The 15878-nt window shown below is 38.4% G+C and overlaps 1 protein-coding gene across 7 annotated transcripts in view; it reads left to right on the top strand.

The window, feature by feature from the left end:
* The first annotated feature begins 10968 nt into the window (after nt 1-10968).
* Nucleotides 10969-15878, top strand: part of Cut (homeobox protein, cut) — a 142813-nt gene continuing 137903 nt past the window's right edge. For all 7 annotated transcript variants that reach the window (XM_083048861.1, XM_083048865.1, XM_083048867.1 and 4 more), the window contains exon 1: nt 10969-11385. The gene's annotated coding sequence lies outside the window, so the exon portion shown is untranslated. The remainder of the gene's footprint in view (nt 11386-15878) is intronic.

Below are 15878 nucleotides of genomic sequence, written 5' to 3' on the forward strand. Positions count from 1 at the left end.
ACGGTACGTGCCAACGATAGGCGAGCTCGTAGAAACCGGTTCCTGCCTACCGAAATCACACGAAATGCGATTTATTTTCCCCTTTGTCGACTATTTGCAAACGACAAGATTTGGCGCTCGCCGATTACGGACTTTCGTTCGAAGAACGCACGACAACGTTACCGAATGTGGAGATTGTCATTGGTGCTCGGAATTTTTGACTGGTTCTATTCTTCAATTTAAATAATTCAAGTAGTTCGAATTTTAAGCTTGAATCATAAATTTTGTTATTAATTTCGAGATAGTATAAGATTAATAGAAAAGTAGAAACATCGTCAAATATGAGCTTACGAGTCAAATATTAATTATCAATTTTTAATTAATTAACCGCGGGATTTTTTAAATCTTGCCAGATTTCATTTTTGTCGGCTATTTAAAAATAGACAACAATGACAATCGTCGAGGATTTCGTCATTTTGGTGGCTGAAAAGCGCACAAACTGCATCGTGAATGGTTTCGAATAACTTCGAGATTTCCTTTTCAGATGGAAATTGCTGACTACCTTCCCAATGATGGTTCCTATGATTTTATTCTACTCGATTCTTCTTTTGTATCTTCGAATGTCATCGCGGGTTAAAATATGAACCATCGAGAATTTCTCATCAAAACTTATAGATATACATATAAATTTAAATAACTCTTTCATTATACTTTATTAATCTATTTCTCTGACGATGAAAAAAAAGATTCTTATTATTCGATATGTTTCAATTAATTCAACGGAAGATTCTAGAATAGGAATCAATCTGATCTGTACGAACTGCGGTACATTTGTGGAAACACAAGTGTGTGCTCGCAACTCGGCATCGTTTTTTCTTCGTCTATACTGCTATATACGCGCATTTACGGATCGCAGGCAGATTAATAGCCCGTGGAAGGACGAAACCGAGGCGCGCGTTGCTTCTGAATCAAGATCGTAAAATCCATGGCTTCCGTTCACACCGAACGGCCCTTCGAACTCGACTCCTTTCTCTCTCTCTCTCCCTCTCTTACTCGCGTAAGCGAGGAACCAATAAATCTGGATCCGGTCGCCCGGATCATGTGTGCGGCTACTAAGGCGCTTACACATTATCTCTTACCTTCCCCACTTCGTCCTTCTTTCCGTTTCTTGATCGCGCGCTTTCTCCCTCCCTCTGTCTCTTTCTCTTTCTTTCTTTGTCCTTCCTTCCTTCGGTACAATTCCCATCGAACTTCCTCGTGCGTCCCTCCGGCCCGCAACAAAACTCAAATCTAACTTATTTACATATCTCCGGCGATGGTGGTGAATTACCATATTCACGCGTGTATACATATATATATATATATATATATATATATATATATTGGGTGGCGTATACGTGCCAATGCATATGGGAGCGACGGACACACGAGGACAGGCGTATAGGTAGGGGAGTTTAAGAGAGAGGGAGGTAGAGAAAGAGAGAGATAGACTTCTGGTGCCCGATAAAACCCCCCGTATAGAAGTACACCTCCTGTGTGCAAAAGTAGGATCATATGACACATACGTGGCGAGAAAAAAAGAGACAAGGTCTATGTCTGCGTGCGTGCGTGTGCGTCCACTTGTCGATGTATATGTGCCAGTGTGTGCACGGGTACCCCTCCTTTATTGGGACAGATGGAGGGGCCACACCAAGGTCGGGCCTGCTCTCTGTCTTTCGATCGTTAGAAAGGGTTGTGGATCGATGAACATGGATTAGCATTGCCTTACGATAATGTCCGCGTATCTTGGGGGATTCGAGCAATAGGGTTGCTACTGCGATGTGAATCGAACAATTAAACGATACTTCAAGTGACAAAATATCCGTTGGATATGAGGAAAAATAATAGCCACCATTAATGTACAGTTTAACAAATAATTTATAAGCTTACGCGATCAATAGTAAGTAATTAAAAACTTCTATGTGCAACATAAAGTGTGAACGATGGAACATTGCCCCAGAAAATATCAGAGAAAGAGACCACAAACGTCGAGGAGATTAACATCGTCTTCGCGGACATACACGTCGAAGTCGAGCCGGACGCTTTCAACAGAAAACTTACAGTATTTCAGGTAGTTTTGTGGCCGACACCTTTGCTCGTTGACCTGGATCAATTCTGGAAATCAAGATCCAGGAAAATTGTGCGCAGGTAGCATACACGCGGTGATTCATTGGGCGGAAAAGCATTTCTATCTAGTTGGAAAGTTATTATAGTGCTTTCGAAATCTTTGCAATAATAATGTTTAATCAAGATTTCTCGTTGCATCATGCAATACTATCGATTTATCAATAAAATATTTTCTTTACAAATAAAAGAGAGAGACTATTTCTCCAATTATTTATTACTTGTCAATAAGTAAAATGTTCATTTTCTAAAATATTTAATATAACGAAAGAGCGATAATTAGAAAAAAAATTTTCATTTATGTGTATAAAAATAAACAGATATACAATTACTCACAAAGTGATCGTTTGGATATATTTGACGCGAGGTTGGAGTCAATGTCCAACACAAAAACCAGAGTGTTTTCTTTACTTTCGAAATCGACATTTTTGCCCGTTGACCCGGATCAATCTTGGAAATCAAGATCGAGAAAAGCAGATAATACAGAGACGGTCGATTGTCCATTGTATGTTTGGAAAAGTACGTGTATCGATGAAAAAGAAGTTACGTGTGTCGTGTACGGAAAATGATACGCATTCAACGTCCGACGTTCTTCCTCGTCTACGGGGTATCCTAGAATTGGAAACGTGAGACGCGGATGCGACAAACGTGACAGGTAGAAACACTCTCCGGCAACCGAGAAAAATCTCATTCTTCCCCGGAGATGGTGCATTCAACGCGATTGATCCCGTTTCATTTTTCATAACGATTGAGAAGCGTATCAACAAATAAACGTATATAAATAACATACATTTTCATTCTTGTAATCTTAAGATATTCTCGATAGAATTTATCGTACATCGTACATCGTAAAGTAGATTTGCAAAAACTCTTTTATCGGAATAATTTTTCAATGCATAAAGTATAATATATGACTAAGATAAGCACAAAATGTCAATGTAGAAATATTTATATAAAATTATAAAGAGAAAATTTTTCTATACATGTTTTATATAAATATGATCTCTCCAACTCTCTTTTACTATTTTACAATCAATGTTATAACTGTACGATAGTTTCACGCACACATGGCGCGTTAAGCATCCACTCAAAAGTCTTAAATCCAGCAATAATACAGGGGATACACAACGGAAACGAAAATACATTAGGATTTCCACAAAGGGAAAAAAACCGGGATTATTCGCCGAAGATCGGGGACAGAGGTATTAGCACCATTTTACTCTCTTAATATATTATTTCTGCGTCGAGGACCTTCTCAGGATTCCCTCTCCCTCTCCTTCAATCCGTACCCTTTCAATAGACAGTTATATGCATATCTATGAGAAGACGAGACGAGGGTGAGGAGGACGTACCGATACCCGAATTTCTTTCGATCGACCGGTCGGGAGACACCGCTCATCTCCATCGCGAAGTACGTATACGTACATACACGCGGGATGCAAATTTCTCCGTATGCAAATTGTGCATCGGGAGGTATGCAAATGCTCGGGACATGTGCGCCCCGTCTTTTTCGAACCCTTTTCCGCCCAGCACGCCGAAGATGATCGGGAACGCGCCCGATATTTGCATATCTTGGATATTTCCTCTCATTGTATCGGGACCATTGTACCGTGGGTTCCGGGATGGGACGCGGATTCTTACGTACACGATGGATCCAAGCCATTAATCCGAATATCTCATTGAATCGGACCGGTGCTACGATTGACAGATTGCCTCGAGTGTTCCCAGGATCGCTGTTTCCGGCTTCTTAATGTTTTCCCGACCGAATGCGCGCTCGCAGATGTTTCTTTGCATCAATTATATTAAATGCTCTTACATTTTTTTATGTTGCAAAATCTGAAGGTAAAGTCTCTCATCCTAAAGAGACAATCTTAAGCTTTAATATATCGAAATAAAATATTTAGTTTTTTAATTATTTGTATATAATTAAAAGTTGAAATAATTTAAATTGATGAAATAACTCGAAAGAGCCTTCGAAAATAAAGCGTACCGCATAAATATCCTTCTCGAGATGTTAATGCGGATGGCTGACAGCTGACTAATCGAAGATACGACCGTTTATAAGATAAAAGAAAATTTAGCGAACGTGAGAAAGGGGAGCAGTCCTTACCGGTCGCTTTAGCATATCGAAATTACGACATAATCGAGAGCGTATCGAGAATGGAGGGCCAGAGAGAGCCGGGCGTATTATACTCATAATACGATCGTACCGGAGATGTCTCATTGTCTGAAACCAGTTCGCGATCTCTTACATCTTTGCATACCGACTCTCCGCGCGATTCGTAATTATTGCTACACGCGCATTGATTATTAAACAGCCTGGTATATGTGTCTCGCTCTCGGTGTTTTCGACGTGTCCCGTTTGAATATATATGTCATCGCGACTGAGAACGGCTTAAAAAATATCGCCAGGTGCTCGTAAGTATATGAAATCGATTTGGGCGAGAAATGTAACAACCGTTTAGAATTTTTTTCTTACGAAAATTTACATATTATCCGTGCAATAAATTCGCACTTTGTTGCTTCGGATTTATATCTCAGTAGTTGAATGTACGATATAAATATATGGATTTAAGGAATTTAATATTGCAAATTATAGGAATTACTGCAAAAAAATGTTGTACTCGTCAAATTATGTTTTTATCACGATACTACACCGTAAATAATATATGTATGTACGTGTTATTATATCGATATTAATGCAGAACGGTGTGTTGTTTACAACGTTTATAGCAACAATCTTTGATGATACATCATCCAGGCTGCGCTCGGACATGCAATGTGCAGCGATGCAGCGACGCGGCGGAGGTGGCAGCGGCACAGCGCGATCGTTTTGCAATGTTGCTGAAATAATTGCTCGAAAACGTTAGCGCGCGAGTAGAGTGCAAAGGAGAGGAAGGGGGGGTGGAGGGAGAGCGGCTATGGCCGCCGGGAGAGATAGATGCTAAATTCCTCTTTGCTCCGAATTAATCTCGGCCGGAATGTAACTCCCACACCAGACCTACCCCATTGCCCCCGTCGACGCCGCGGCGTGGTGGACTTTCATCACGAATGGCTTCTAGAAGGGATGCAATTGTCCGCGTCGCCGGCCCGATGTGCATACGATGCACATTTTCGCGTCGCCAATGAGAGAGGGAAAGATAGATATAGATAGAAAGGGAGAGAAATACGCAGATGTATCGCACTTGGATCGAATCATTCATTTCTGTATATTCTCGACACATAGTATTGTATAACGATTGTATAACAGGCGTATCAGGTCGATCCAAACGTGTCGTTTGCGCTGTAATTATTTCGCGTTGCGCAACGCGATCGTTTACCGCCGGCATTCGTTGTTTGGGGAATACATACATCGCGATGCGGCGCGTATTCTACTCGACAGTTTGATAATACTCGATCGGAACGACGAGTTTCCACCAATGGCGCAATATTCACCGAATGTCCTTATGTCGCGTGCGATACTCGTCGTCTATGCGACAGTTGCGCAACAACGAGTTTTGATAGCGATCGTTTCAGGGACGATATCAGCCGTCGTTCTTATGTTTAAACGTCTCGACGGAACTTTAAGTCGTCAGATAAATTTATGAGTTACGCTAACATATATTTGTAACGATATACCATTAGCCGTTCGCGGTATAAATTTTAAATCATTTCTGTAACACCGCAATTGTGTGTGAACAATTTCTATCAGATATTTTTTACGACGCTTGTAATACAAGGACTCCTATCAGAAAGTATAAATTCATAATGTATGATAATCGGTATACATTTGTTGACATTTTGTATTTGTATACAATTTAATTTTCTTCAATGGATCTTTATTCTCGAGCGCTTTCTCTCTTTCTCTTTCGCTCATGAGTACGCATATATGCAAAGTAATCTTATTAATTATGCAGGGAGATGAAATTCAGTATTAGATCCGTGACGACGAATCTTAATGACAATCGGCAAATAAGTCGGCCGATCGGGCCGACAGTGTTCCTGCTAGTTGCGTATTTTCTGGGCCAACGAAGGGCCAGAGCCAGATTCGCCGCATGCTAATATAAAATCTTCGAATAACAATCCTGCCTATGTTTATTAATAGTGACTGCTCTCTTTCCCATATGTCGTGCGCACTATTGGTAGCTCGAACCGGCTAGACGACTTTACGCGAGAACCCCCTTGTGAATTATTTCAAGACAGTCCGAATCGATTTTTAGCATTGAGTCAGAATATCTTCGAGTGAGTCGAGAACGAATAAAATTGTGACGCAAATTATTCAAAGACACCTAAAAGTATCACTGTCGTATAATCGACTCGTTATATTCATAAGCTTAATTAATTATTTTATTACTTAAAAATTTTCGAGTCTCATTATGAGTAACGAAATAAGATAAAATTCGTCGAAGTGATTATGTATATATTATTGAACGAGAGAGAGATTCGATCGATTCTTCGATCGATTCTTCGATCTTTCAATTGTAGATAGTATGTTATGATTCGTGACTATATGAGCTAATGAATTATATTTCCGTCACACAATTATACGTATGGAAGTTAAACGCGATCTCTTAAGAAATGTCTTAATTAATCCTCAGAAGCGTTTATTGCAAATTACTTCTTGCTGCGGTAATTAGGCAAAATTACAACGTTCGCGTTGCACAATAAAGTAGAACAGGCGGCATGAGAACTACGTTGCTGCAAGAACGGCCGCTTTAGTTTTGCTTATCATTTGCTGCGTGGTAACAAAATCTTATCCTTATAAAATATGCATATCTTAATTGAAATAACGCATCATTGAATCTAAAATTTTTGGTGATGATTAGAACATGTGTGACTAATTTAAAGATTAATATACTCATTTCAATTGTTTTGTTGCTATTAAAATAATAAATGCATGTATCGAAAATATATGTAAAAATTAATATTCTCAATATTGCAGAACGGTTCAAATCCGATAAGTAATTCGATTAACGTAATATTATAAATATTGATATGTTTTTCAATTTAACATCGATCGATTATTTGCAATATCCAAGGAATTTTAATAACGTGCATCATTTTGTATACAGGAAAAATATCGCGTTCTTATATCGACAAGTAATATCGCCAATATATATATAATACGAAGATATATATACATATATATGTACATATATATATATATATATATATATATATATATATATATATACACGAAATTTCTTAGTATTGTTGAAGGAAATTATCACGCAATTGCGTACCTCTTGCGTGCGTTTGATTATTTATCACGTGTGTAGACAGTAATTTCATATTACCAATACATGCGGCGTAAGCATTTTTAAATTTTGACGTTTTCGTAAGTTTTAATCGTTTTATTTATGGCAGCAAAATGAGATAACTCGTTTCAAATTTTCAATCACAAACATAAGTTTTTAAAAAATATTTTCTCTAGCTAGATATAATTTGAAATTTTATATATATACATCCATGCGTGTATGTTTGTGTGTGTTGTATGTATAAAGATTAAATCATTTGTCTATTATTTTGTTCATTGTATTTATCGCTTAAGTATAAAAGAATATAAATGCGTTTGCACTGCATAATTTTCAAGACTCATTTTTTATATAAACGTTTCCATTCCCACGATTTATTGATAGATTTGTTATCGGAGATTCGATAATCACGTTTATTATTACGTATTGTACGGCGATTATGCGAAATTCCGAGAAATATGGTATCACGTGTAATCGACTATTCCCTGTATGACTCTACCCGAGTGTTGAGTGTCGCCACGTATAGTGAAATACGATCCTGTAGACGTTCCTGGCCTACATTGCCACTCATTATGTGATCGAAAGTAAACGCTTAACCCTCGTCTCAGGAGAACAATCTTGAACAATAGATTGCAGAGCAGACGTATATTACATCACAGACATATCAGGTATAAACCATCAATTGCATATATATAATAATTTTAATTTACAGATCAAACAAAGAAAAAACGATTTCTTATATATTTTTCTGTAAAAGAAAAATCGACTTAAAATCAGCGAATTTATCACTATTTTACAACATTATGCACAGCTGTCATAGAAAGAAAATTTATTAACGCGTTTATTAGAGTTATGAATTGTTGTTAATTGCAAGCATAATTCACCGATCAAGATGACACGTTTGATCTATTCGCTTCGCGCTATAGAGTATATATTAACAGAAAATTCTTCGTACAATTAGTATATGAGTATATGAGCATATACGAGCTAGGAAGACAGAGTAATGCCGTTCCGGTCATTTGAGGGTTTGTCTTTTACACGCGGCAACGTTTCTATACGTACTTACAAAGCGAAGTAACGTACAGTAAATGGTCATGGCCAACGCGACGAACCGAGATCTCGTTTCATCAGATCTTCAGAATTGCGCTCAAATAGCATTAAGCGCGAGAATAACTTGGAAGCAGTTTTAATTCCTCTCGAGGATCGCACTTTCCCATCTCTTTGTAATATATAAAATTAGAAACGGCCCTCAAAAATTATACTTCATAATGATTCGATTTACTGTGTAACTTTTCTACAATGCCATACGTGATCAAATATAAGTTTCACGTTTGTCAGGAAGCAAGTTTTTCAATAAGAATAATTTATTATGTTTATGTCAAATAAATAAATATTTTATGAAAAATTTCTCTCTTATTATAACAGGACTATTGAATATTACGAATTCTTGAAAAATTTAAAGATTTTTGCTTTATATTTTTAATTACACACTGGACGATATATAAACGAAATGATAATTAATTAGAATCGATTGTGCAAACGCTTCTCAAAGAGGAGATGGCGACAATGCCCGGCAGGAATTTTTAAAAGAGTGTGCTGCACATTGTCGGCTAAGGTTCTCAGGATGAAAGCTCCTATTCAGATCCTAGCGTTCGTTCAAGTGCACTTTTCTGAAAGCTATTTCCAAGAGCGCGCGTATATTCTAAGTTACACATGTTACATTATTGCTTCTGTATATCATATAGGATCATCCTAATACCAATTCCTAAATAAAGTTTGTGACTGTAATGTAACTGGCTATAAAATTAAATATTTAGATACGAAAAAAAGTTAAGCGATTAGTTAATTATTTCCCTCCCATAACGATTGATAAACTATGTATAAAACGTTGTTTATCTTGTTTTAAATTGAAATATTCATCTTAATTTCTTATAATTAATCCATTCATTTTGAGGTAACGGAACTACCTACTATCTACTATCTACAGTCTACAATTTACACACAATCTACATTTTCATACTTTAAAACCGTTACCTCGTAAATAATAATTTACCACTCACTACTTGATGCGCAACAGCAAAGTTGACTGCAAGCTACGTTGATCTGTAACATAAAAAAGAATAGAATAAAAATTGTTGCCAAGATAATTAATAAAATAAAGTAAAATAAATGAAAGTGTGACTAATTAAATTCTAATGCTAGGCTGAATAAAACATTCGCTGTTATTAAATCGTAAAGAATTTTCGTGAAAGAATTTCTGTAAAAATCACGAAAAGTTAATTCCAATCTCGTATTGACGCGACGAATGCCGCTACGCTACGAGTTGCGAAAGTGCATATACAGGCTTTCGGGTGAGGATGAGAAGCGAGTAAAGATAAGGGTGGAAAAACGTCGAGCTGTGTGATCGTCCAGAAGCGACGGCGGTGGGGGCAGCGAGGGGTTTAGAACCTGCGCCTAAGATCACCCCTTCCGAGCGCATGCTCATGCACCCCTTTTCCCACCCTGTCGCCGTGCTTTGACTCCCGATACGATCGGAAAGAAGACCCGAGAGCCAAACTATCAGCTTTTCTTATTTTTTTCGACCTGTCTGCTCGAATTGCAAGTATATCTCTTCAAATATGTTTGTTGCAAACTTGGGATTAATATCACGAGATATATATATAAAGGCTTTCTATTTTAGAGATAACGTGCACATTATAATCTCATTAAATAAATATTTTATGAGCTACATTTAAAATCGTTTTACAGCCTTCTTTTTAACTCATTAATAATCTTAAATATCATATTTTTTAAAGATTAGAAAGTAAAAAACAGAGAGATAACGATATATCCTTAATATATATAATATATTCTTACAATTTAAGTATGATTCTTAATCATGAAACCTTGCATTTTAGAAGTAATATATTAAAAAAATAATAGTCAATTAAAAAAAGAGGGCAATAAATCTAATTTCTACGGAAGCAAAAAATTGATATAAAAAAAAAAGATTACGATAACATTCCATCGCTAATTAGAATCCAATCTCTCCAATCGTACGTTCTCCTATCGTCGCAAAAATCAGAACTCCATCAGTGTTAAACTGCACATCTTTGAGCGTCGAGCACAACCCTTCTTTCCGATCAGCCCGTTGAAGTCACCGATATTTCCGATACCTGATATATAGCGAACCGTCCCTCGGCGTTGTACGGTCCGTGTCCTCGTGGCCGCGGATGGAAGGGGTGGCCAACTCTGGTGGGGGTAACCACCCTCGCGTTCCAGCAGGCTGGTTTCGGTCGTTTTGCGTCGCGCGGCGCCACCGTACGGCCCGAGCCGAGGCAATCTCCCGCTCCCGAGCCGATTAAGTCTTGTCTGACCTCGGTGCGTTCGCGTATCCCGTAACGTCCACCCTGCGTTCACCCACGGGGCACGTCGACGACGGTCGAACGCTCGGCCGACCGTCCGCGAGACGTCGACGACGTTCCTCGACGGAGTGCGCCGGCACACCGATGGCGCGCGGCGAATGCGCCTTGGCATCGAAGCGGACAATTCTTTCGCCGGGGTGGAAAAGTGCGTGGCCGGAGGGATGACTGCGAGGGCTGCAGGCACCGAGCGCTCGAGTTAGTCTCGGCCAGAACACAGGCCCAGTAGGATCATCGCACACGCACACGAGGCGCGTGGAGTGCGTGGATCGAACAGAGCCGACACGACGCTTCACGCACCGTATCATCGGGTGCACGCAAGTGCCTACGGTGTAAGGTGCACTTCTCGTCCCCTCCTTCTCCTCCCCCCTCCCCTTTCATTCTGCATACTCGAGGACACTCGCGCGAGTAAAGAAGTCACTTCCTGACTGCTGACTACGAGTTCATTTTTTCATCTGCTTCGTGTGCGGAGTTTCTGTCTTATTTTTTTTGTTGCAACGTGTCCGAATCCACGGACGACTGCGAAGATCGAGAGAAACGTTTCCGAAGAGAAGACGACGCGAGAAGAGTAACTTGCGGAGAACGGCGGAGAGACTGTGTTGCACCAGGTGATTGTCACCAGCGATTTGTGATTGTGTACTTGTGATCTTCAACTGTGACAAGTTTTCCCGCGAGAGATTTCATGATGATCCAAGTTGACGGGGGTGATTGGCATACGTAGGGGCTATACGCGAATAATCTTGAGCAATTTTTTTTCTATAGAGATGCTTTTTACATCTATGATCACACAATACGTGCATTTTAAATAATTCTCACGTATAAAGAAAGAGAGGGGAGAAGTTGGACGTAACATTTTTCGCAAATAAAACGCGTGACCGTTTTATTTCAATATTTTAATTCAGAAATTTGCAATCGTCAAATCGTCATAAAATGTTCCTCTTTTAGATTTTTAATATTGAAATATAAATTGTTCGTGCGCGACAGAACGATATCTTTTTGACATTTTTACAAACGATGCGATTCGGAACCAGAAAATATTTGACTTTAGCGTAATTAAAATTATTTAATTGTAAATATTTCAATATTATTTCTGCATTTTTAGTTTTAACAATTTTTTTATATATTTGTCTGTTATCTTTGAATAAGATAAAAGATAAAAGAGAGAAGGAGAGAGATATATAAAAATTTAATAATTAATTTCTTTAAAAATATTTTCTTCCGTGATTTGTTATTTTTAAATATTATAAAACTTTATAAATCAACGTATGAAAATTTACGTGTGCAACAGTAATATACCTCAAAGAATAAAATAATTTCTCGAACGATTAGATTGTTTGAGAGATGCTACGATAAAAATTTTTTATTTGTTATTTTCGTGGGATTTTCTTTCTCGCTGAAAGTGTCGCGTCTCCGCGAATACGTCATACATATGCAGGCATTCTGTAGGATTATCTGAAAGTCGAAACGGGACCAGCATGAACGTGACCATCAGACGGATTCCTGATCGTCTCGTACCATTATCACACGCATTACGTACCTTTATCTCAAGCGGTCAACCAACTTGCCTTACGGCTCTGGAAGGAGAGTGAGAAACGCGATTCGAGTGGCTCTCTGTCGGAGAACTCGAGACCCGGTTGATAGCACTTAGCTGACTATTATAATTCGCGCGAGTTTCAGATCGGCAAACACGTAAACCTTAACGTCTCGAGTACGAGATCGTAAACTTCATTTGCGTTTCAACGCGCAGAAACTGGCGTCAAGTGCGTTCACGAAACTCTCGCGATCGTTGACGAGAGATCATCATTAGTGAGAGAGAGATTTCCCCAAAAATGACCGGGTAAAGAAACGCGTCTCAAAGAAACTCGTGAGAAACTAGGTGTGCAGCGTTACACACATTGTACGTGGAAAAAGTGGGACCACTTCTACAAAGGACTATTTAATTACGATCGATCTCTTCTCGCCGTCAGCTGCGCTTCTTTGACGTCTTACGCGAATGTCGCGAGTCGCTGCGGATGACAGCACGTTTTTCTGAGAAACGTAATTTCTCGTGCGAGAGATATGCCCGTGCACGAGTGTTGTCTCGAAAAATAATCATCGCGTATACTCGGATCGAGTTCATTCTTCCGTACGTATCTCTCTCCCCCTCTTCGCTCTCTTATCCGGTATAAAAAAGATTTTGCTTACTGTCATACAGACGGTTAAGTCTCATGTCGTTTCTACCGCGAGCGTGTCGCGCGACGACGTCCCTGAGCGCGGCTCTTGAACTTACGATTCTCTCGTTCGTTCGTCGCGCATCCTTCGTGTGCCTCCGCGCAAAAGATATTGTTACAATCGCCGGGGAGTCCTCGAAGAGAATCGCGTTGCCCCTCGAAGACCAATGGCGGGGACAGGGCGGCGGAAGGGACTTTATCGTCGACTGGTATATTGAGTAGCGTGTGACCGTTGGAAGAAAGTGAGTCTCTCTGCTGCGAGCAGCGAAATTCCAAGACGACCGTGACGCACGACGTCTCTCGCGGTTCCGTTTTCGACAGCCGGCAGTCGGCGACTTTTTGTTCATTCGGCCCGTTCCGTTCGTGCGCGATGTCGTAGAGACGTTCCCCGTGACAAGGTAAAGAAATCCCTCCGATTAAACGAGCGTTTCAAATTCTTAGAGGTTTCGTTCGAGTCACCTCAATGAGTAGCTCCGCGATCTTACGATATGTCAGTTCTCTCTCTCTCTCTCTCTCTCTTCCTCTCTTTCTTTAATATGAGGACAATTTTGTATTATTGACATATATTTTTTTAATGGGTTGAGCGATTTGTTTTATCATCGATATAGCATGAATCAATTTTCCAAGACAATGTTCTATTATAGAAATTATCGGAATTAGTTTAATAGTCGATTTCTCTCGCATACCTATATTTGAATAGTATTCGGTACTTAATATCTTTAAAGAAAGACAGCGAATTAAAAAAACATCCACTCTTGGGGGACACGCATTTTTCCCGCGACATGTGTAAAAATTCGTGACGGATGACAGTGGTAATTTGCATAAAGCGAAACACAATCGAGAAACCGCTTAGCGATACAGCGGCGACGCGGAAAATGGTCGAGAAATTCGGTTTTTGTTCTCATCGATGGACGATGTAAATGCGAAATAAACTTGCGCTGCTACGGGCACACGTCTGGGAAATATGTAATTTAAACTCGAAATGATTTGTCGCAAGTGAGTTATTCCACGGTACATCGAAATCCGGGCAGCACGTCGCATATCAGACGACGCATTAACTTGTCGTACTATTACGAGAACCAACCGGCCATACCGTGTATATACGAGCAGTAAAATCGTCTCAACGGCATTGCAAAACGCGAGGGTGTATTCGTGCTTTTGGCCAATCGCCGAGCGTCCATACGCGGCCGAATACTTTGGGCGTAATTTTATCTTTATCGTAAATGTAAACGATCGTCCGATTTCTCTTTAATGTACGATTTTTTTCAAGAAGGTGCAGAAATATCGCGCGTACCAAAATCAGCAGAAAAAAAATAATTAATATTCATCATACATCACTATGATTCTTCCTTGAAAATGTTTTGACATTTTTACTATTTTAAATCACCGCTATATTTTTAATGAATAATATTGTTATACACTTGGAAAGTCGACATAATCCGCAAAATAATATTTTTATTTAAATTTAGTATTTTCTGACGAATATTTGACATATCTGACTGCGCGATATTCCGTTTTAATATTAATTATTGCAATAACATAATATAGTTCTTCAATACAAAGGCTATTTTAAAAAACTTATCGAATAATAGACTAAAAACGATAGACTGTTCAGAATGTGTCACTGAAAGTTCATGTTACTTCATTTAATGCTCAGCAACGAAGTGTCAGTCAAATTTATCTGCTCGTTTTCGATCAAAAATAACTATCTTGATTGTAATTCTAATTATCTGACAAACTTAATGTTCATATCTTTTCAGTATTATAATCGGATAAAAAATTATTTTATTAAAAGATATCTTCTATATCATACTTTTTTAGAACTCACTGTCATATTATTTAAATGTTTAAATTTTTATATTTTATAATATATAGTTTCGCATATATTGATTTAGCAAAATACTTTTTTAAAAAGAAAGTTAAATAATTCATATATAAAAAAATTGTTTTTATAAATATAAAAAATATAATTTTTAATTGTTATTTTTTTTTTCTTAATTTAAAACCTTAGACTTGCAGAAATTATATTCCTTTTTTTCTTCCAAGTATTAAATGTACAAAATTGCTACGCACACAAAATTACGTCATAAATATTATTGCAATAATACATAAGCTAAATCTGCAGAAATCTTGATATGTATACGTGATGTAACATCAAAACTCTCAATTACGCTCTAAAGTTAATTTTTACGAGATTTCTAATTTTATCTTTTTAATTTTATATTCAGAGTATCTTTATTCTATTTAAAACTTATTCATACTTTTGTTGTTGGCGGAACAAACATCGCACAATTTAACATTTGTTCGAAACCACCGGCTCTGCCAACAATGTATCCAAGTATGAACAACGCGATATTTCTAAACATCGAAGATGGTAAGACGAGAGAATTGCTAACCTGGCTCGCGACACATATGCATGCATATACACAGACACACGCACATCGCGCACGCCGGCCGGCGTTGACAAACTAATCCTCGCAAACTATACCGGGTGATCGTAAAGTACGCGCTGACAAGTATGGCAGTCGTGTAGTATTTTCGTAATGGAGTCGCGCCTGATAAATTTCGCGTGTTAGTCTGGCTAGTGCGCAAACTGACATAATCGCACATCATCACACCGATCTCTCGAAAATTAGAAGTTTATGAAATTTCTGCGCGTTTTATGTGAGAAGTATGTATGCACAATTGATATTTCGCGCGAATCATTCTCATCGTCGCTGTTGCAAAATGCGTTTGGATATACCAAAAATGATTTCGAAGCAATTTTTTTTTGCTCGAGAATCAACATAAAGATATATTAATATTTTGCTTGATGATTAAAGAATCGTTTTGCTAAAGATAATAACTTGATAATTCTTTTAAAAAAATTGTTCGAAATACGATAAAGATAC

The sequence above is a fragment of the Prenolepis imparis genome, unplaced genomic scaffold (assembly GCF_030444845.1).
Source record: "Prenolepis imparis isolate NDT839.2.m4 unplaced genomic scaffold, iyPreImpa1.0 SCAF_10, whole genome shotgun sequence".
NCBI classification, from domain to species: Eukaryota; Metazoa; Arthropoda; class Insecta; order Hymenoptera; family Formicidae; genus Prenolepis; species Prenolepis imparis.